Source organism: Meleagris gallopavo, chromosome Z (genome assembly GCF_905368555.1).
Source record: "Meleagris gallopavo chromosome Z, MGAL_WU_HG_1.1, whole genome shotgun sequence".
NCBI classification, from domain to species: Eukaryota; Metazoa; Chordata; class Aves; order Galliformes; family Phasianidae; genus Meleagris; species Meleagris gallopavo.
In genome coordinates, this window is record NC_139435.1 from 36,401,132 (window position 1) to 36,423,625 (window position 22,494).

The 22,494-nt window shown below is 36.9% G+C and overlaps 1 pseudogene; it reads left to right on the top strand.

The window, feature by feature from the left end:
* Positions 1 to 21,425: 21,425 nt before the first annotated feature.
* On the top strand, positions 21,426 to 22,035 carry LOC146542209 (uncharacterized; annotated as a pseudogene).
* Positions 22,036 to 22,494: the final 459 nt, after the last annotated feature.

Here is a 22,494-nt window from a genome sequence, read left to right on the forward strand (position 1 = left end):
TGATGCTGTTTATGAATAAGTTAGTGCTCTCTGAATTAGGCTACTGATAGTCAATTCAGGGAAAATAATGTATTACTATAATTACCCTATACCATTAAAAAAATAAAATAAAATCCTCATCTGTTTTTCAGACTGCTATCTTAGGAAAAACACCATATACTCATTGTGTATTTTTTTTTATTCAAGCATAGCAAATTATCTATAAAAATACACAGTGGAATAAATTTACTGATGATCCAGAGAATGTACACTGCACATACCTGGTATATATGTTTCTGGCATTTTATTTGTGATATGAAGAATGGATATTTATTACAGTAAGAAGCTTATTGTAGTAACCCTGCGTTTGAGTTCAAACTTTGTGATTCTATCAAAATGAGAAAAAAGAAGTCAAATATATTATTAAACTTTACATTTATTTTCAACTGTCTGCAAAACTGTCATTTGATGACTTAATATGAGATCCATTAATCTTCCTTGTTATGTTACACTTATGCAAACCTTAGCAATTTAATTCTAAACAAAATCCACAAGAGTTTTATCAAACAAACAAGCAACCTTGTGTCCTCTGTAAATAAGTAAGCCCTTCAGCAAACTCTGCAACTCTTCTGGACTGAAAGGAAATCCAGTCATAGAAGATACTGACTGAAAAAATAGTCACCAGTCCCATTGCTTATAAAAGACTTGTCTCAGCAGCCAAGTAGAAATATAAAGAAGTTCACATTTTAAAAGCTCCAATTTAAAAACTAGTTTATCAACTTCAACTTCAATCTGCAGTTTTGAAGACATTTGCAGCTGATCTTTTAAATCAAAACTTTCAGGTTTCAATGAATAGTCAGGAACTGACATCTGCAAGTGAGTGTTCTCACACTAAGCTACTGACTGCCAGCAGTCTTTCCACTTTCATTTCCATGGTAACTGGGCAAGGAAAGTTCGTAGAAGTTTACATTTTTAAAAATTTTTATTATATTTGCCCCACCACTCCGTTCACAAGGATGAAAATAAGCCCACCATATCCAGGGGAGTTCAAATCTCACTGATGTTTTCAGCAAGGGGGATCTGATGCTGCCACAGTATCTAAAGTTCGTTGACTGGACATCCTTATAGTAATGCTATTACATTTTGTGCTTTTGTTATGTTGTAAGTCTCAAAAGATTTGATGTTTCAGTAGCAGTTTTGCACCCTGGAGGATTCTAAAGAGAGGAATAATAGAAAGATATATATTACTTGTGTAGAGATTCCTATCTGTTCTCTAGACTCCAACTGATGTATAGCCTACAAATCTGTACATATAGAGATGATCGTTTTTCAGTTCACAGCTTTCTGTTATCAAAATGAGAGCCTGTATTTACACAGGATCTAAATCTCTTCTTCTTCTGGTTAAAGCAGAAGCAATACCACCAAAGACAGAGGTTCTAATCCTGATTTCATTTCTTTCATGTTCTGTATATACAATCAGGCATCTTCAGTGTGCTAAATTAACAGATCTTGGATTTAACTTAAAATTAAATCCAGTCCAATTCCATTTAACAAATGCAAATGTCAGTAACTACTTCAGAAATAATTGTAATGAAATATTTGCTAGTCTCTGCAATACAGAAGCTGTCCAAGCACAACATTATTACAAGTTCTAAGAATCTTTTTATTATAAACAAATCTCTCTAAATCTATTTAGTCTTGTAAAACAGTGAACAGTGTTCACAATGTAAAAAAAAAAAATAAAAAATCAATGTTATCCATTTTCTCTAACAGTCTTTCTAACAAGCTGGATCTCATTAGTCTACTGATATTAGCAATCTAAGATAGTCAGGAATTCTAGAAATGGTTGGATTAATCAATTGTCAGTGAATTTGTTAAGGGGAATACTGAATAAAGAAACTAAAAACCTAAAAGGTGTTCCGAAGGATGATAAAAAAAAGTGCAGAAATTATTCAATATTATTGCTGAATAATTAAAATAATCAGAAATGTATTCAGGGAAAAAAATGCCAAAAGTTGTATTATGAATAATTCATTATGAATAATTCATCCGTGCCTGCACTATATAGAAATGTTCTTGCTATTTTCCTCATACATTTATACCATTTCTTTAAAGCTTCTCTGCCAATGGCTTCAGGCAGTGTTAGGCAGCTGAATAAATACAGGACCACAGTAACATGCCCATGCAAACCAGAGGACTGAGTTAACAATGTTTGCTTCTGACAACCCAATTCACACTCTCACTGTTATAGTTCAGTCTGATCAATGGTACACAAGAGTAATCAAATGTACACCCTTTTCAACGGTTGTTGTTGGAGTTTCTAGAGACAAGTCCCGGCCACAACAAGTCACAAGATTCATTCCAACACGTCCTCCTTTTCCCCATCTTTGTCTGCCAGGGCACTTATTTCCCTCCCTGGGAGTCAGATCTCTCCCTCTATTAGGTTGAACTGAAGTTGTCAGTGCTGTATGCCTCACTCCCTGTGACTCCATAAACTGCCTCTGAACATTCTCATTCCAGAAATTGAGTAACGTGTTGGATGTAGACATTACAATGTTTTCCGTTCACTCCTAAGGCCCTGTACATCGTGAATCAATCATTTACTGGTACCTTAGACAGTGGAAGTCATCCACTAACTGTGTCCTTTAAGAAACAAACAAATAACAATACTCTAGAGTTGCTGTTTAGAGTTGCTGATTTACAGTTGCTGTTTCAGCTTTTGTAGCTTCCATTATAGGACAGCTGCAGCTTGAATGTCTCCTTGTAAGATACATGCAGTTTTAATGTTGTTTGAAATTTATTTACTTCAGCCCCATAGTTTCCACTACCTTTCCCATGAAGCTGACTTGATACAATAGTGTAAAACATCTTAAGCCTTTTGCTTACAAGCAAACAGATAATTTTGATCATGTTGTGCATATAGGAAATGGTATTTTCCTTCTACACTGATCACAGAATCACAGAATTGTAGGGTTTGGAAGGGTCTTCTAGAGATTATCGAGTCCAACCCCCAAATGATGTTGATGTTTCAGTGATAATTCAGTAGTTTTGATAGTTATATTTTATGAAGCAGAAAGACTGTCCATTTCCACTTCCTTTTCCAAAAATGTAACCTGAAATGATGATATTCTCTGTCAGAGTTCCCTTCTATGTAATTTTGTATGTTTATTGTGATAGAATTCAAAAGGCTGTGCCTGAAAAGTTCTATAACATATGGCATATATTTAACATGTCTTGTGAATTAAAAATAACAGCCTACCATCTGCCTTTGTGAGTACATTTTATCTAAATCTAAATGAAAAGCTAAAAGATGATAATTTTGTCAATTAAAATATGAAACACTTAGGTTCATGACAGGGGAAAAGTGCTCAGGATTACCTTACCTGAACTTGGCTCACTAAGAGCTTAGAAACTGTAATTGGCTAGTCACTTGATAGAGGAACAAAATGTATCGATCCACAAGAACATGTAATGTAATGTTTTGAGAAAAAATAAGGCTCACAAGTCAGCCTATTGCCTGTTGATTTATCAGATATGAACTTGTGATAATATTAATTTTCATTTATTTTAGGCATTTAAATGAACATTTTTGTAAAATGTCATTAAATATTTTCAGTAGCTATTAGCTGATAGTTTTATCTTACTCAAGCAGTGCAGTATAACAGTACCTCTCCCAGACTTCTCTACTTGAACTTACAGCTACTAATAATTTTCACTATCTATTGAAGATAGAGCAACTGATAACTGATCATTATTAATTCACTGATAATTGAACAAAACAATCATCAAATTGTTTATCCTTAGAGGTTGGTTTAAGGTTAGCTTCATTTTTTTGCCAAGCATGGAAATGTTTTAGTTTAGTTTTGTCTTGTTTTAAATGAGGTAAATCTCTAAATGAAAATCCATTTTAAAATAGGATTTCAAAGTGTTTCATTTTGTAAATGTCAAAATGAAACACAGAGAATTTCAAAAGAAATCTCTCTCTCCCTCAGTCTTGCATTTTAGAGGTTGAGGGGGAACAAAAATTACTCACTAACTTCTCAAAAGGTATAATACTATCCTGGCTGATGCTGTCTGTCTATGATATTCTATATTCTTACGATCTTCTGACTTGATTATTGCAGCTTATTATTACAGCTTTTTATCTGGAGTACTTTCAGCTGTTATATCATGACCTGTCAAGAGAGAATAGTTCAAGAGTTTTGTCACAATCACCTGTTACTTGTTCGATCTAGAATATAACCAAAATCTGCTTCTCAGTGCAAAAAATCTTCCATAGTGTTTTATCATCATAAAAATAATAATAATAATAATTTTTAAAAAAGTTAATATATAGGTCTCAAAAAATGCATTTCCACTTGAACAGTGCGATGTAAATAGGAGCAAAATCTCATAATTCTTATAAGTCAAATTGTGGATGTGCTTTCTGTTAAACATCAATCTTCAGAGAATTCAAAGAATATAATGAAATGAGACTGAAATAAAGTAAATAAAGTATGTAGAAACAAGACTTTAATTTCTGTTATGCAGAAAAATTTGAGTTATCCCTTCGAGCAGCACCAAGGAAGTAATAAGTTGCAACCAATTATGATCAAGTGACCTGTATTTTATAAAAGTCAAATTAGATTTCATTTCAATATGAAATGAGGGAAATATTGATGGAGATGTTAATTCTTTTTACTAAAGAAAAAGACAAAGACTCACAATCTTGTTTTCTGCAACATGCAAAACCACGCACACAACTGCAAATGGGAATAATTAGGGAAAAACACAACTTATTTACAAGAAACGAGTGTGTTTTATTTTTATGGAGGTGCATTGGCATGATAAATTTTCTGACAACAAAAAAAAATCTTTGAACCACTTGGCAAAAGACAGGGAGAAGTTATTCTTAAAAAAAGAAGTAACTCAAAATTCTCAACATAGAGGAAAAGAAATAGAGGTATGTTTAACTAGAAAACTCTTTTATCAGGCATGGCAGAATATTTTTCTGTTTCACACTCATATAGCTTCCAGAGCTGTGACTCCTTCTTTACATATTCTTTTAGAATACATTTGGATACATACATTGGATCAAACACATTAAATTTTCCCAGCCCACCAAGTCCAGAGCACCCATGACGTCTCAGATACTGTGAATTAGGATGGCTGCAAATATTTAACATTCTGTAGGACAATCTGAACTTAAGAGTTTTATGGCTCCTTTGGCCTAGACTTTCTCATTTAACATTATCTTATTTTAGAATCACAGAATCATAGGGGTTGGAAGAGACTCTGGAGATCATCTATCCCAACCCCCTTCTAAAGTAGTTCCCTACATTTAGGTTGCAGAGGAAAGTGTCCAGGGAAGTACTGAATATCTTCAGAGGAGACTCAACAGCCTCTCAGCAGCTTCTTCCAGTACTCTATCACCCTCATAGTAAAGAAGTCTTCCTTATGTTCAGATAGAAATTCCTGTGTTCCAGTTTTTGCATGTTGACCCTTGACTTGTTGCTGGGCACCAACTGAAAAGAGCCCTTCCACACTCACAGTTTAGATATTAACATCCCCTCTCAGTCTTCTCCAGGTTGAACAATCCCTGATCTCACAGCATTTCTTCACAAGGGTGATAAATCCATGCCCCTAGTCATCTTTGTTGCCCTCTGTGGACTCTTTCCTGGATTTTCTTTGCTAACTAAGTACATAAAACAGGAAAGGATCTAAATCTACTGTAGCTCTGTATGACTTACTCTGCAACAGTGGAACCAGCAATCTGAGTCAGAGTGGTTTTGTGGTTAAATCACAGCACTAGGACTCAGAAGACACGGGCTCCCTTCCTTCAACTGCTGCAAATGTCCATTGTGATCACAAGTCTGGATTTTGTTGAGTCTCATGTTGAGACTCAGATTCGATATTGATTCATACAGAAAATGAGAATCCTCTGTGATTGTCATAAATGCCTTTTTAAAAAGGGTTCTGGAAAGAACAAAATCAATTGTGATGGCACATATATACTTGATAGTTAGAATTTAGATAAAGGACATAAGCATAGCCCAGCAAAACATTAATTGAATCTAAAGGCACTGGAGTTAGTATTAGAAATTGCATCTCCTGAGGAATACATGTTTCTGACGTTGCTTTTGTAAGCACAAGGCACAGCAAAAGGCAGTGCAAGATAAAGAGACACAAGGGGGGAAAAGAAAAGGGAAAGAGGAAAAAGGGGAAAAGGGAAAAGGCAAGGCAAGGAAAATAAAGGAAAAACAAGGGAAGGCAAGGGAAGGCGAGGGAAGGCAAGAGAAGGGGAGGCAGGGGGAGAGAAGTGGATAGAAGGCTGTAAACTAGGATGTATTTTACTTGGAAGATTTCTTATTCCTTTCTGTATTTCTTATCATTTCCAGGAGAACTGGAAGTATATATATTTTTTCTTTCAGGCTTCATTAGAGGGGTTTGGTGACTCCTTCAGTAGCACATTTGCAACTTAGCAACATGTTGGACTTGACAGATATATTTCAAAGACTAAGTCAGTTGGAACAATTGGGTGTGGGGTCCTTGAACAAGACAGGGGTGGTAACAAGGTCTGTAGTAACATTATGGACCCATATACAGTAAGAAAATTAATTGTGTGCAGTAATAGGTCCTCATCAATGGAAACTGAGAGCAGAACATTTTCTCAGTTAAACCCAAAGGAAAATACAGATATTGCAATATTAGATTAGGAATGGAGTGAGGAGAAGAATGTCAAAGTTATCATACGTTTGTGTTGTACTTTTTTTCACAGAATCATAGAATCATCTGTGTTGGAAGGGACTGCTGTAGATCACATAGTCCAATGCCCCTGCTAAAGTAGGTTCCCTAGAGTAGGTTAAACAGGAAAGCTTCCAGGTGGCTTTAGAATGTTGCCAGAGAAGAAAACTCCACAATCTTTCTAAGCAGATTGTTTCAGTGCTTTGTCAACCAGAAAATAAAGAAATTCCTTTTCATGTTCAGATAGAACTTCCTAGTGTCTGTTGCCCCTTGACCTGTCTCTGGGCAACACTGAAAAGAGCCTGGCCTCATCCACTTGACATACATCCATCAGATATCACAGAATGGTTTAGGTTGGAAGGGATATTTAAGATCATCTAGTTCCAAACCCCCTGCTATAGGCAGGGACACCTACCAGTAGACCAGACTGCTCGAAGCTCCATCCAGCCTGGCCTTGAATGCTTCCAGGAAGGGGGCATTCACAACCTTGCTAAGCAACTTGTTCCAGTGTCTCACCACCCTCACAGTAAAGAAGTTTATTTCTAGTATCTAGTCTAAATCTACCCTCTTTCAGTTTAAAACCATTTCCTCTTATCCTGTCACTATATGCCCCTCTAAAAAGATCCTTCCCAGCTTTTCTGTAGGCCCCCTTCAGGTACTGGATGGCCGCTATAAGGTCTCTCAGCCTGTCCTTGTTGGGCACGTACTCCAGCCCTATGATCATCTTCACAGTCCTCCTCTGGACCTCTCCAAAAGCTCAATGTCTTTCTTGTGTGTTGGGCTTCAGAAATGAATGCAATACTCCAGGTAGAGTTACATGAGATCAGAGTAGAAGGGCAGAATCACCTCTCTCAATCTGCTGGTCATGATTCTCTTGATGCAACCCAAGATACAATTGGCCTTCTGGGCTGCAAGTGCATATTGCCAGCTCATGTTGAATCTCTCATCAATCAACACGCCCAAATCCTTCTTCTCAGGGCTGCTCTCATGCCATTCTTTGTTCAACCTATGCTTGGAATTGCTCTGACCCAGGTGCAGGACTTTGTACTTGGGCTTGTTGAACTTCATGAAGTTGGTGCAGGCCCATCTCTCAATCCTGTCTTCTCAATCCTCAATTCAGCCCCCTCTGTATGGAATCCCTTCCCTTTAGACTATCTCTAGGAGATCCCTATCTTTCTTGAACAGTTCTGAGGAGCTCAGAACTGGACACAGTACTTCAGAAGTCATATTGCTAGAACAGAGTAGAAGGGGAGGATAACCTCCCTCAACCTGCTAGCCACTCTCTTTTTAATACACCCTAATACAATTTGACAAGTGATGTCAAATGGGGGAAATGGTTTCGAACTAAAAAAGATATAGACTGGACATAAGGAAGAAGTTTTTTACAGTGAAGGTGGTGATTAACTATAGCAGATTGCCCAGAGACGTAATGAATGCCCCATCCCTGGAGGCATTCAAGGGCAGGCTAGAGAGGGCTCTGAGCAAACTGATTAAGCTGCAGATGTAACTGTTTTTTGCAGGGGAGTTGGACTATCTGATCTTCCCTTCCAACTCTGATGATTCTATGATTCTATGATTGGCCTCCTTGGCCACAGTGGAATCCTGCTGGTTCATGAGTCCTTTCCAACTCAAAGTGTTCCATGAGTCTATGGTTCTTTGATTGCTTTTACTACCAATAATTTTCATCTTCTTGACTGAAGCAAAATTTTATAAAAGATAATATACAGTGTTCATACATTGTACAGAGGTCACCAACTAATAAAAATGCTACTGAAATGCTAACTCATCTGCATATGAGAAATACCAGATTACTTCTGTTTCTCTAAGACCTTAGAGCCAGAAGATCTAATGCTTTAATACACACAGATCTGTGTAGAATTAATGATCTCTCTACTTCTTCCCATCTTCAATCTGCTCTTTTTTACAAGAATGGTTAGAATTTTTCTGAAAAAGAATGCACGTTTCGTACAACAACAATAAAACATTATTTGAATTTCAGTTGCAGTTACCTTCTGAAAATGGTGATGCTGGCATTCACTGATGTAGTGACTGAGCATTCAGTTGAAGAGTTTAAATTCTTCTGGAAACAGCATAGTATGGAGATGAATGAGCACAACAAGGATGGCCTTTTTCTACTTTGGCTTTTCAAAACACAAGTCATCAATATGACTGCTACTACTACTCCTGGCAACCAGATGTGCCAGACTATGGTGGTTTCACACTGATAGCTAATTCAGCATCACTACTAAGCTGCTCCCTCATTCCCAGTCCTCAAAAGAACAGGTGGAGAAAATACGATGAAAAAGTTTTATGCATTGAGATAGGAGCAGTTTATTAAAGTAAGAGGAAAATAAAAGTTAAGGACATGCAGAAGCAAAAGAAGAAAACACTTATTCTCGATCTTTCATCAGCAAGAGACACGGGATTTTCACATAAATAGTTAAAAATGCCGGTACCTCTTATCTCTTCTGTAAACGCTAGGATGGATATCTGTGAGGTCAGCATGAGAAGCAGCCAAAGGTGGGAGTCTTGCAGCAACAACACAGTTGTCTTTTCAGTTAAGGTTGTGGGAATAAGCACATAACATTCCAACACAAAGTCTTGAAGGCCACCGTGCCCAGGGTGAGACCTTTTGCTTTATTAACCATGAAATTAATATTAAAGTTTAAACCCCTCAATACTCTAATGAGCTCTAAGAACGTGCTAAACATATATGACAATACTACCCAACTCTTCATCTAAGTCATGTTAAATATCACTCCAGGGAGATAAATAGATAAAAGTTAGGATATAAGGGAAAGTATCTTGGTGGGGGAACAGAGCAGAGAAGAGTAAAGCAAAAAAGAAGGAAAAGAAAAGGAAAGAAGGAAAAGGTAGTAAAGAAGAGTGAAGAGAGACATGAGATGTGAAGCTGCACTCCTCTTCCTTCATCAGTATATGTGTGCCTTCTTAAAAAGTACTGTGCCTCACCTCTTGGTGAAGGATACCTGGGATAGCATGTATTTTGCTAGCGCTGTTATCATAGACGAGTACTACTGCGGCTAGTGCATTTACCAACAAATCCCAATCCCAAACCTGTTATGTCTGTCACTTCAGTAAATCATCTTTCTTTTAAAATGTTTGTGAATCTTTCCAGTGCAAGCCCTGGGGAAACTCTGGCAGGCAGGCATTTGTGAATCTGTCCAGTGAAACTCTTCAGGGGCTCTGGCAGGCAAAGTCAGAACTGTGCTCTTAACGTGACAGATGTTCTGCTGCATCTGAGGAAGCAGTACCTCAATACACACAGCAATTGCTAAGAAAGACAGACTTTTTCATAACAAGAGTTCTCATCCTTCTCTTTCCCCTCCCTCAACTTTTATTGCTGATTATGATGTCATATTCATGGAATACCCATTTGGACCATGCAGTTCAGCTGCCTTAGCTATATCCACTCTCCACCTCTTGTCCACATCCAGCCTATCACCTTTAATGGGGTCTTGGACAGATTCTTGATGCTGTCCCAGCTCTACTCAGATACAGACAAAACATGCATGAGCAGCCATTTTCACTCTCATTCTTTTTCCCTGATAGTTCAAGGGCAGCAGCCTTTGCTCTCCCTGTAACAGAAGCATATCCAGTCTGGCATCATCCCCTTTACCTTTGGAGGATTCAGTCTTATCTCCAGAACTGACTAAACATGACCTCACCATGACTCTTACTCATGAAATACTGACTGAAGTCATTAAAATAAAACTGATTATTTTTGAAATATTATAGTATTGTAAAGAACTGTGGAAAAATATTCATTTTTATTCTCATTTTTCTGGCAACCGGTGCTACCAGTAAAAATTTCACTTTGAAAAATAAATAATTTTTATATTTTTAAGAGAAAAAGCTGTCAAAAAAAGTCACCAGATTCTATTAATACATAAAAACTTTTCAGTTAAATAAGGAAATGAACCAGCAAAGTTTAACATCAACATATATAAAAACTGCAAGCTTAAAGTGAAAGAAGAGTTCTATTAAACGCAAGCCTTTTATTATTATTTTGTCTAAATGGGCTTAATTTCTGCCACTGCTAATTTTTACTAGCTGTGACGTCTTTACCACTTACATTTTACTTTTTGGTGGGAAATGACAGCAACTCTTTCCATCTTAATTTTATTTACCTTTATGGATCTTCGAATGGATCTTCATCTGTGTTTTGAAAAAGAAAAGAGATCTGCTTTTCATAGTAAGTGACCTCTAATTCTTCTGGTAACCCGTATAGGAGACAGAGGACTCCTGGATCCATGTTCCTTCTGGTGTGCTTGATGAGACATACAGTATAGTGCCAGTTGTCCCACCTCTCAGCTTTGCAGTGCTAGCGACCCTGCAATACTTTGCATTGTAAGGTATGTTCTGCCTGAGGCAAACTTCTGTAACCACACAGAAAACCTAAGGGTAGTTGGATATGACAGCTTGGCAATTCCAAACTGAGAAAAGGAAAGGTTTTAGCTAAAGAGATCTGGGGAGTCGGCACTCTGGTCTCCACTGAAGAGAAGCAAATTCTTTACTGGAAGCCTGGTTTGTTTTTAAGTGCAGAGAAGGACTAAAGAAGTCAAACAGTGTGACAGAGATGCAGGCAGGGTTTGGCAGGTAGAACAGCGAAGCTTTCATTTCATCTTTAAATATGCCTTCTGGGATCCTAGCATGTTACTGAAGTGAACAAGGGCTGCCAGGGACTGCTGACAAAGCAGAGTTTCCAAAAGTGCAGATCCCCATGCAGCAGCACCAGTGCCTGTGCCACAGGCCTAGAGCCACCATTGCCAAGCCATTGATAATCCAGCCTCCAAACAAAGGGAATGAAGAGGCCAGAAATACACAGCTTTAAAACCATGGGCTGAAAGCTGTTGCCAGCACTCCAAGATTACAATAATAAAACATCTGGAGCTCAAGCCTCGAGACAAACTGCATAAAAAAAGGGGGGGAAACAAAATAATTCCAACAGTGTGGTAAATCTACACTGGGAGACAAAGATATCAAAAGATGCCAGAACTTCTACAGAGATAGATTAGCTGAAACCACTCTTTCACCTTCCTTTTGATGTCATGTGTCACTGGTTCTAAGGCATGCCATGGCCACCTTGTGCCTGTTTTCAGTAGCTTACCTTGGGGAAGGAGTGATTTTTTTTTTTTTTGGTCTGTGAATGATGATATTGAACAGGGTCTTCTGAGCAGATTTATACTGTTTTAAAGCCGGTAGCCATTTTGAAATGAATTCCTCATGATTAAGAGATCAGTTGCTAGAAACAGAGACAGATGTTTTTGGTGTTTGATTGAGTAAATTGTTCTCTCTCTTTAAAGCAAAATTTCTAATAACATACAAATCTAAGTTTATCTTTCCCTAAGGTTTACAGTGTTACATCACTATTATATTGTATTCTTATCTGCATTTATTTCTCAAAAGATCTTTCCAATAAATTGCTTTTTTTTTCCTTTGCATCAAATAAAAAAAGTATATTTTGATCAGGAAATCTGCTTTTTTGAAGGTAGAGTTATCCTTTCCCAAGTAGTTTTGGAATATCATTGTTATCCCTTTAGCAATGGTGAGTCTATCACAAGTTGAACTAATAAAGATGTAAACTGAAGGTTTTGAAGAAGTTTAAGAAGAGTTTATTATTTGCCTTTGGAACATCTAAACCAAAAGCTAAAGGATTGGCATAAGTAATTGCTATTTTATGCAGTTTCAAAGACTGTTTCAAAGCCATAGAAATCAATGGGAGGCTTTCATGGGAACTCTATAAGTCTTTGCTATGTAATTCAGCATACTTCATCTCTCATTCTTCCTATGGGATTCTATTTCTGCCTCTTCTTTCCTGTGAGTCACTTTGTGCATCTGAGTTCCTACAACAGTACACTTGGACTACGTTAAGACACAAGGAGAAAAACTGAAGGGAAGAACCAATGTGTTTGAGCATGAAGGAATTAAATTAGAAAAGCTAAAGCACAAATGGAATTAAATCTGACGAGGGATGTCAAAGACAACAAGGTTTTCTGCAAGACATTGATAGCAAAAGTAAGATTTGGAAAAATGTGAGTCTGCTGCTGAAGGAATTGTGAGGCTTGGTTACACAGGACAGTGAAAAGGTTGAGGTGCCAAATGCCTTCTTTGCCTCAGTCTTTACTAGGAAGACTGGAATCTCAGATCCCAGAGACCAGGAGCAAAGCCTTGAACAAGAGAGATGTAGTCTCGGTGGAAGAGGATCAGATTAGAGAATACTTTAGCAAATTGAGCGTACTTAAGCCCATGGTCTCAAACAGGATGCAGTACAAGTGCTGAGGGAGCTGGCAGATATGATTCTGAGGCTGCTGTCAAAAATCTTTGAATGATCATGGTGACCATGGTAAACACATACTGGAAGGGAGCATGCAGTGAGGACAGAACCAGGCTCTTTCATAGTACACAGTGACAAGACAAGAAGCAATGGCTACGAACCAGAATACAAGAGTTTCTGACTAAACATCAAGCATCAATTCTGTACTATAGGGGTGACAGAGCGTTGGCAAAAATTATCAGAGATGTATACTCTCCTTGGAGATCAAAAATCGCCCAAGTGCAATACTGAGCAACCTGCTCTGGTTTCCCTTCTTGAGCAATCGGGTTGGACCTGATGGCCTCCAGAAGTCCTTTCCCACATAAACTATTCTAGAATTACATTGTTTTGACATTATGAGACCTTGAGATTTTTTATTAAGTACTGTATTATAGAAACTCCTTGTTTTTGTTTCTGTGTTGCAAATGTGCAAGGCATATTGGGATTTGCCCTGGGCACTGAAAATTTCTTGACTTGTTACTCAAATACATGCCTGCCTTTCAAAATAAAAGAAATTACTCTTTTCAGCTGAGAGACATGTAAGTTCATTTAACAGCAACAACAACAACAACAAAAAAGCATGTTTATAATGGAGAAAGGAAAGAAATTTTATTCTTAGATCTCTTCAACTATTCCTGATTAATTAAATATAAAATATGATAAAATATGCTTCCTTTTTGGAATACTAGAAAGAATTTTTGGTGTTGATATAACCTATGGCAAGAAATTGTACAGTAGCTATGTGATGAGAGAAAGCATCAATTCCTGCTTAAGTCACTTTTTTCTGTACAGGTGACTGTGCACTGCATTTTTTTTTTTCCTTCCTGTCATTATTGTCTTCAGCTCTTAGTTCTTTTGTGTCTTCCAGCAAGGGCCAGAAGATTACCTTGCAGTGTTATGTGCTTTATGGAAAATAGAAGGGCAAGTCACATTTATAGCATGTCAGATTTACTGGAAAATAGATTAAAACAAAAATATAGCGCAATATTTTGGAAAGCTACATGGTATTAATGCACAGTGCAGAGCAATCAACAGCACAGAACTTTTACAAAAGGTATTGTGTCTGTATTTATTTAAAATTCAGCAAGATAATACTGTTCCTTTTAGTTCATCCCTGCTGATGGAAAGATTTTAAAGAAACGTCTGCCAAGGGTGTATGGGGCTGCTGAATCACGGCCTGAACCTCTGATTTATCACCTGAGGCGAGCAATGAGTCAGCCACGGAGCACAGGTGAAGGCAATTCACCTGTGCTGCAGGAAGAGATGGAGCCTGGCTCCACCTCTCCTACACCCATTTAAGAGCTGATTGCCAGTGGGGAAGGAGATCTACTCTACTGGAGTTTCCCTCATGAGCTCAGGTTGTGGGTGAGTCTACCTATCATTTCTGTTTCCTGCTTTGGTGTAGTAGCATCATAGCCAAGCTCTCTCTATTATGCTATAACATCAGTATATTCATTAACTGTGCACATGGGTTTTTCTAATATGACTCAATAGCATTTATTACATAACACAGAAGCAAAATCAGTTGTTGATGGTCATATAAGATTCATACAGGACACCTGAGACTTTTGAATTTGTTTTTCTACGTTTGAGATATGCAGTGTAGATGAAGCAGTAGGTTATGACCTATGACTGGCTCAAAGAGAGAAAGGAAAGACATCATTTTGGGGTTGGCCGAAGTATTTCTCTGTTGTAACATAGTGAAATACTAACATTTAGCAAAAACTAATTAAAAATAAAGTTGAAGGTTGGTTTCCTTGAAGCAAACATATAAGCAAATGTGATGCATTGGTATAGGATAAAAACAAAAAGATAGTAAGAGAGAAATTGGCAGGAAGGCTATTGGCTTTGTACTCACTCTTACCTGATTAGTTCTTGAGGCTAAATATAAAATGGGAATGAAATAAACACTGTTTAGACAAGTCAAGCAGCTGCAATGTTCTTTGTATGTCTTGTTGCCAGCTAGTTCTGTAAAAGTCAAATCCAGTGCTTTAAAAGAGAGCCAGTTGATCTGAACTTGATAACTATAGTCAATTGCACAAAGAACCTGTAAAATTGGGGGATGATAGATCCATGGAAAAGCTTGCATTAAAACCTATGAGAGGAATTATACTTGCCTTAAGAAATTTTTATAAGTCTGTCTTTTTAAAGATGAAATATGCATATATCTCATTTAGTAAAGTCTTCCATTTATTCTAAAAAATGCTGTGCAGGCAAATACAGACTTCCTCCTTTGCTAGCAAACCAGTCCTTGGTACAGAAAGCTCCAGACAGGAAAGATATCATACACAGGTGACACTAGATAGGAAGTTCAGAAAGGAAAATATATTTAAGTTACATGGAATTTTGACAGAATGCTTGATTTAATTGCTCAGTGTCACAACATATGAATGGGATTTATATTTTATCAAACTCCGTTTTGTGTATCTTTCCTACAGAGAACAAGCAAGCTGATTTCCATTGCACCAGTATAAATACAGATTGTCAACAATGTAGGCAAGATCACTTCTCAAGAAGTAAAAGACATTAATATTTTTCACAGCAATTCCCTAAGCATACTCTTTCTGATTCCTTTTTTGTATGCATAGGACCTTAAAAGTAAACTCCTGTTTTGTCTTTTTGGCCGTGTTTTTCTCTCACTGAATACCATGAGCCATTGATACACTGCCATGGAGTCCACATGGGTCTGGGAAAAGACCAAAGATATCATAGAGGCAGGACAGATTGATCAGGAAGTAAAGAACTTTTAACAAAGAATCTTTTTGATTATTCTCCCAGATCTTGTTCAGTGCAGCTGTACATAGTCGCAGCCCATTAAAAATATTTATTTTCATTATGTATTAAAACTTAGGACTTTTATATGAAGATGAGACAAATATTTCCCACTACACACATCCCATTTTAGGGGAGATAGCCTCCAAAGCTCCTCTCATAGTCTACTAGTCTAAGAGTGAGTCAGGATTGGCTGGGTTTGAATCACATTTTTCTTGTGAATTTTAAACTGAAAAAAGGAAAATAAAGAACTTTCAGATTTAATAAGTGCTCAGACCCAATGCTTTATGTTTTCATTCAGCTTTGGCTCAGAGCAATGCTCCTTAAGGAACAAACACATTTAAGCCTTCAGTCTTTTTCATTTGCAAAGCAGTGTACTCCAATTAGGAATTATTCTGACTTCCGTTGTTTTACAAAAATTGGAAAGTCACTGTACAGCAGATAAGGCTGCAGCAGTAGGCAATGTAAACTTTGGTCTGAGAGGATTTCCTCCATGGCTTTGGTATCTAAATCCCTTGGCAGATGACTTCAAGTTATATTTTCGCGTTCTTTAAGTTGTACTGTAGTAGGGCTTTGCTGCTCGTGTCCCACTGTTCTTATGGATAGTTGAATACTCTGTTCTGCCTTGGTCTTTTGATTTTGGAAACATGAATTTATCTTTTACACATCTTCAAGTGAAAGCTGTATTAGTAAGGATAAAAGTACACTTTTATTATCAGTTCCATGATTTCTTCGTTAATGACAGTAAATAAGCAAGAAAATTCTTTACTTGCTTATGACTGAAAGCACCCTGGCAGATCTGTATCTCAATAATAAAGAGGCTGGAGGACTTAATGGCTCAGGCTAATCAATGTGTCCTACTTCATATTCTGAAAAGGCAAAAAGGTTGCTGTAACAATCCAGAGTGCCTTGCTTGTTGAGGGAAATTTACCAACGAAAGTAATAGACACTGATGTGAGAGTCTCGCATTTTCACTCAGATCCAGTTCTGTTCCAACCTGAAAGAATACTTAAAGTAGATATTGATCTTGCAGGAAAATATAAAAAACACAGTTTGTGGTCAGGTAATGAATCCCATTTCCTTTTGATTTTAACTGTGTCACGGCTTTGAGTTTTTTTGGTTTTCAGTATTCCACATCATAACATCATGTAGTGCACTGGGAGTTAAAGTGTTAATGCTCCAATTCCAGGCACCTATCCCTATACATTACGGAAGTCATGGGATCTGGCCCTTCCGGGTGGGGCGGTCTCTTACAGCCTTGCAGTGGGTGCTGAAGGGTGCTTTCTTAGCCTTTCCAAGCTTTTCAGGTTTGACTCAGTCTCAGGAACTCTCTCCTATCTTATTTATTAGTCTCAGTTTCAATTAGATTGTATTATATTGTTATCTTGCATTCTGATATCACAGTTAGTAAAATAAGTTTTCCTCCATAGGTTGTTGCTGCTGTTTTTTTTTTTGTTTGTTTGTTTTTTACTTCCTTTAGCCCAGCTCCCATCTCCCTGTCCCTTTTCCCTTTCCCCTACCATATTGTGGTGTCGGGGAGGGCCCAGGGGCCTACTGCCCCCTTGTCATGGTATAGATTGATCTAGTTAACTCCTTGACAAACTGAAATTATTTTCACAAGATAATAAATCTAATTTAGGGCTCTTCTGCATTTCTTTTGGAAATTACAGTACTTAGCTTTTTTTTGTCAAAAATTAGCAATATCATATATAGCCTTGTCTCATGCCATGTTCCTGAAAATTTCTTTGATACTTTGTTAGCCTAATAAAGGCATCTTGAAAATGCCAGTACTGACAGTATACAAAACACTGAACTACTTTTTAATTTTTAAGAGTAATTTTCAATGTTGTGAGAAAGAGCAACCAAAAAACCTGAAAGAAATGCCTTTTGTTTATTTCCATGGAAACTACAACAAATACAAGAGCACAGTAACACTGTTTGATGTAAATTCACAGCTACAAAACAGTCCTTTTTAACATAAGCACCACCATAAGCTATGCATTTTTACCAGCAATGAACAAGAGTCTGCATGCTGCACTCATACAAGTCTGCACCAGTGGAGATGAACTACTGCTGAAAGGCATCACTCACCCACCTTACTGTGCTCACATCCACAATTTGGTTTCCTTAAGTATTCACTTAGCATTGATGAATGTCAATAGGTGCAACTTCTTTTCCGTGGAGGAATTCAACACCCTTGATTCAGGAGCACTTTCATGTCAGACTGCTGCCACCTGTTGCATGGCTTGAAAATGTAATGGAATTTTGTCAGGAAGGTTCAACCTCTACTTGCATTCCACAACGTCTGCCTCTGATCCTGTAGGTAGGAGATATTACTTTTAGAGGAGCCCTCCTAATTCCAATTGAGAAGGGTAATACCTTTGTAGTAGTACCACATGATTTACTGGAGTAAGTATATGACCTCTAGTAAGCCCTGACACAGCTCTGAAAAGGCACTTATTTTTCCTATTATATTTGCATGTGCATCTGGCCATTTAGTTTTTTGAAGCAGAAGTTTGCTCTGTTTTGTCCTCTTATCAGTAATTAAGGGTTTTCTAATTTGTAGCAGTTTTAGCACCGCCTTTCCAAACATTTACATTTTTGTATAACTGAAAATACAGAACATAAATCCAAAAGATTTCAGGGCAAAACAATGTCTACAGAGACTTAAGTTCTCTTCCTTGTAAAGGAATTCACTCTTCTGAATTGAAAATCATAGAATCATAGAATGGTTTAGGTTGGAAGGGACCTTTAAGATCATCTAGTTCCTAACCACCTGCTACAGGTAGGACACCTCCCTCTAAACAAGTAAGTTAAAGCCCCACCCAGCCTGACTTTGAATGCTTCCAGGGAGGGGGCATCCGTAACCTCACTGGGCAACCTGTTCCAATATCTTGCCACCCTCACAGCAAAGACTTTCTTTCCAATATCTAATCTGAATCTACCTGCTTTCAGTTTAAAACCATTTCCCCTCATTGCTACATGCCCTTCTAGAAAGGCTTTCAATGCTAGTTTGATGGAGCCTTGAGCAATCTGACCTAGTAGGTGACAGCCTTGCCCGTGGCAGGGAGTTGGAACTGCATGATCATTAACATCCCTTCCAATCCAACTAATTCTGTGATTCTATTATTCCATGATTAAGTGACAAGAACACAATATAAATAGGGCATATTCTGTGTACAAAACTGTAGAAAAATCCTTATTTTATTTTAAGAGAAACACAAAGAAATAGGAGCTCCTCCTCTTCATTTTGGTAGTAGGGCCATTGGGAGGGTCACATTGTCAAGTTTGCCCTTTGTCTCAGCTAAGAAAGCTCAGAAAATCGAGCCAACTTTTACACTTCACTTGTGCTGCTTTTTCTGCTAGATATGGTGACGTACATCATTAGTACAACAAAGGGAAGAGATCTTTACTGAAGTCAAGAGCCACAGGCTGTGGTGCTTACAGGAAATGGGGATGGTAAATCAAGTACCTCTGTGTTTCTCACAGTGCCAACACTTTTAGACACAGACAAGAAACCTACCAGCAAGAGAAAGAGATGTCCTTTAATTCTGGATCTTGTAGTTCTTGAACATTTCCTTCACACAGAATGCCAAAATGCTGTCGAACAACAGCTGGCGAACCTTTGAATTCTTTTGTCTCTTCTTGTGGCCAGAGATCTTCCTCACGTTACGTGTTGTATGTGTTTCCTAGACATTATTAAAAAGCATTCAAAGCCTACTTTTGCTGCTGAGAGGCAGCATCTGATTCTCTTGCCTTTTTTGCTGCATAAGAAATCTTCCATATCAAAATGAACAGTGATCTATCTGGCTTTCAGTCATAGCAAGTTTTCTATTGGTTGGAAGCAAGGCCGGGTATGTATGTCAGCAACTTATTTTGTCAGTAAGAATCATATTGGCTACTGTCAAACTCTCCAGAAAATGGCAGTCTTAGTGTTCTGTAACAGAATCTTATCTACAAAGAAATAAGATAAATACAAAGCTTTGGCTAAAGTACTCTCTGTATTACTTACAAAGTGGAAAAGCAACCTTTTTCTGTCACCCACCCCAAATATCTAATTATGCAACATGTATGAAAATGAAAAGGAAAATTAATTGTCTTAGATGTTGAATATATCTGACTACTATGAAATTAAAATAATTTATAAAACATAAACAGAACACTTTTACTACTTAGACTAGACCATGTAAAATGATTCTGTATTAGAGCAATATGAATTAAAATTCAGTGTTAAAATATAAATTTGAATAACAATGTGAGGAATTTATTTATTGTTATAAATGTGATCACATAGGTTATCTGAAAGAACTGGTAAGAAGTAAGCAAAAGTTGTAACTTTTACTTGTCTAAAAAAAGGGTCTTTCCAAAAGACAAAGAGATATTAATCTTCAATCAGGATTGCAACCTAGCTGTTGTGTAATTGACTTAATTTCAGATCTCCCAGCCACCAAGGGCACATTAGAAAAGGCATGTGTAACATTTTCATCTCCATCTGTGAAAGTTAAGGAATTTTTAACTGATGGTTTCAATTCCATTTTGAAAAGTTTTCTCAAATGATCCAGATTTTGTCTTATATTATGCTATTGGACCGGGCTTTTCTTTTTAATTGGATTCAAGTTATAAAGGCAACAACCCTGGCAAATACTATCTTAAATATTTTAAGAGGTTCCAGGGTGTTGTTTTTTTTTTTTCTTTTTTTGTCTTATTTGTTCCTCTTCTTCTTGTACAAGTTGTTAAGTAAATATTTAGCCATGGATCAAATAGTTGAGAAAGCAGTCATCACAATAAATCTGAATCTGTTAGAAACTTCTGAGATTTATAGTAACCAAAGCAGAACAAATTCAGAGTAGCTTTCTGAGTTATGACACTTAAGTATGGTCATTTTCTGACCTTCCTATGTGTATCCAGGAAATGGAAACACTTCTCCTATACTAAATTAACCAAAAAAGTGAGCTAATAACAGCTTTAAAATCTTGTTACCTCAACAGAAACTCACGCACACGTACACAAACACACACACACACACACACACAAAAGGAAAAAAAGCAAAAAAAAAAAAATTGAATAAATACTGGCATTCAATTTGATGATGTTACTGTGTGTTCCCACTTTCTAATATTCTCCTTTGGCCTGGCTGTTACACACAATGCCTTGCTCAGGAAGACAATGTTCTTGCGAGGATGCCAGGTAAACAAAGATGAAATGTTGCATGGAAAATCTTGCAGGAGGTACATGTGAAATATTGATGTGAGAGAGTTAGGCTATACAAGAGAAAGAGAGGGGAAAAAAAAAAGCTTGAGAAAAGCATTACTGAAGAAAATTTTTTTAATTAATTTATAGGAAAGGGATGTTGCATACATATCAGGGTGGAGTTATAAGTAGCTCTGAGGATGGAAATGGAATGGGAAAATCTGAGATATCTCTTTTTCTTGTTTCCAAATAGATTTAGACCTATTGAAAAGAGCAGGTCCAATGGGCTGACATGAGGAAAATTTTCTTTCTTCAGGACAAAGAAATCAGAGGAGCAAGATAGAAACACAGCTAAGCAATAATAACAAAAGGAGAACAAAATTTTATTCATGTACATTGTGAGAAAAGGCTGTAATGCAACGAATTTTAAAGGGATTTCCAATCCTGGTGGCATATAGTCAGTTTTACTTATAACTTCACCAAAACAAGGTCACAGCTTTTGTTTTAATGGTATGTAATGTTTAGTATATACCAAATACCCAGTCACTCCACTAGGATTAAATCACAATGAGAGTATACTATAGACTGAAGAGTGTGGACCCAAGAAAAAGAGAAGAAAAAAAAAAAAGACAAATTGTTGATGTTAATGCATGCATTTTATGGGAACTACAAGGATTTATTTGCAAGAGTTATGCCATCACACCCCAAGACATTTGTTGTGACACTGAAAAAAATATCTGTAATTTTGACAGATGAAAGACCTGAAATTGTACTTGTGAATATTGGAAAAGGGTAAGTTTGTATGAGAACTCTTCGTGGTCTTACAGTTGTAGATAACATTGCTGTATATACAAGTAAATATTTGTGTTTGTAACTTTACTAAACTCATAATAAGTGATTTTACGGTTACAACTTATCAGTTGTAATCAGTTACATCATATCAGTTATTACAATCTAATTATATATTGAGTCTAGATTTATTACCTACTGATGCTAGATTGAATCTTAACATTAGTAAAGAATCCACTACACGATAATTTATGCCAACTGCTTAGAATACATCCAAAACAATGAACACAAGCCTCTAATTACTATTTCTCATGATACAGAAGAGATACAACATGTCCTGGAAAGAGGAAAGTATGGAAAGCAATGCTGGTAGAAAACTCCTCTGGGATGGTTTCTAACAGCAATGGGAGTTTTTAATTCCTTGTTTCACCTAGCTGTGCCTCTGGTAACTCTAATACGAATATATTTATTGCTTCCAATATTGTTATAATAATATTATCATTTCTGTGTAAAATTTTGGCACATGACTAAAATAAATAATCCAACTCCAACCATACAAAACATGTAAATTAGTACAAAATAAATAGCAATTCTTTATGACTAAGCTGCTTACTTGTTTTGCATAGCAGTATTTCACTTGCTACAAATCTTTAAGCAATAAAGTATCATCAATATATTTAATATTAATGACATGGAGGCAAGAAAAT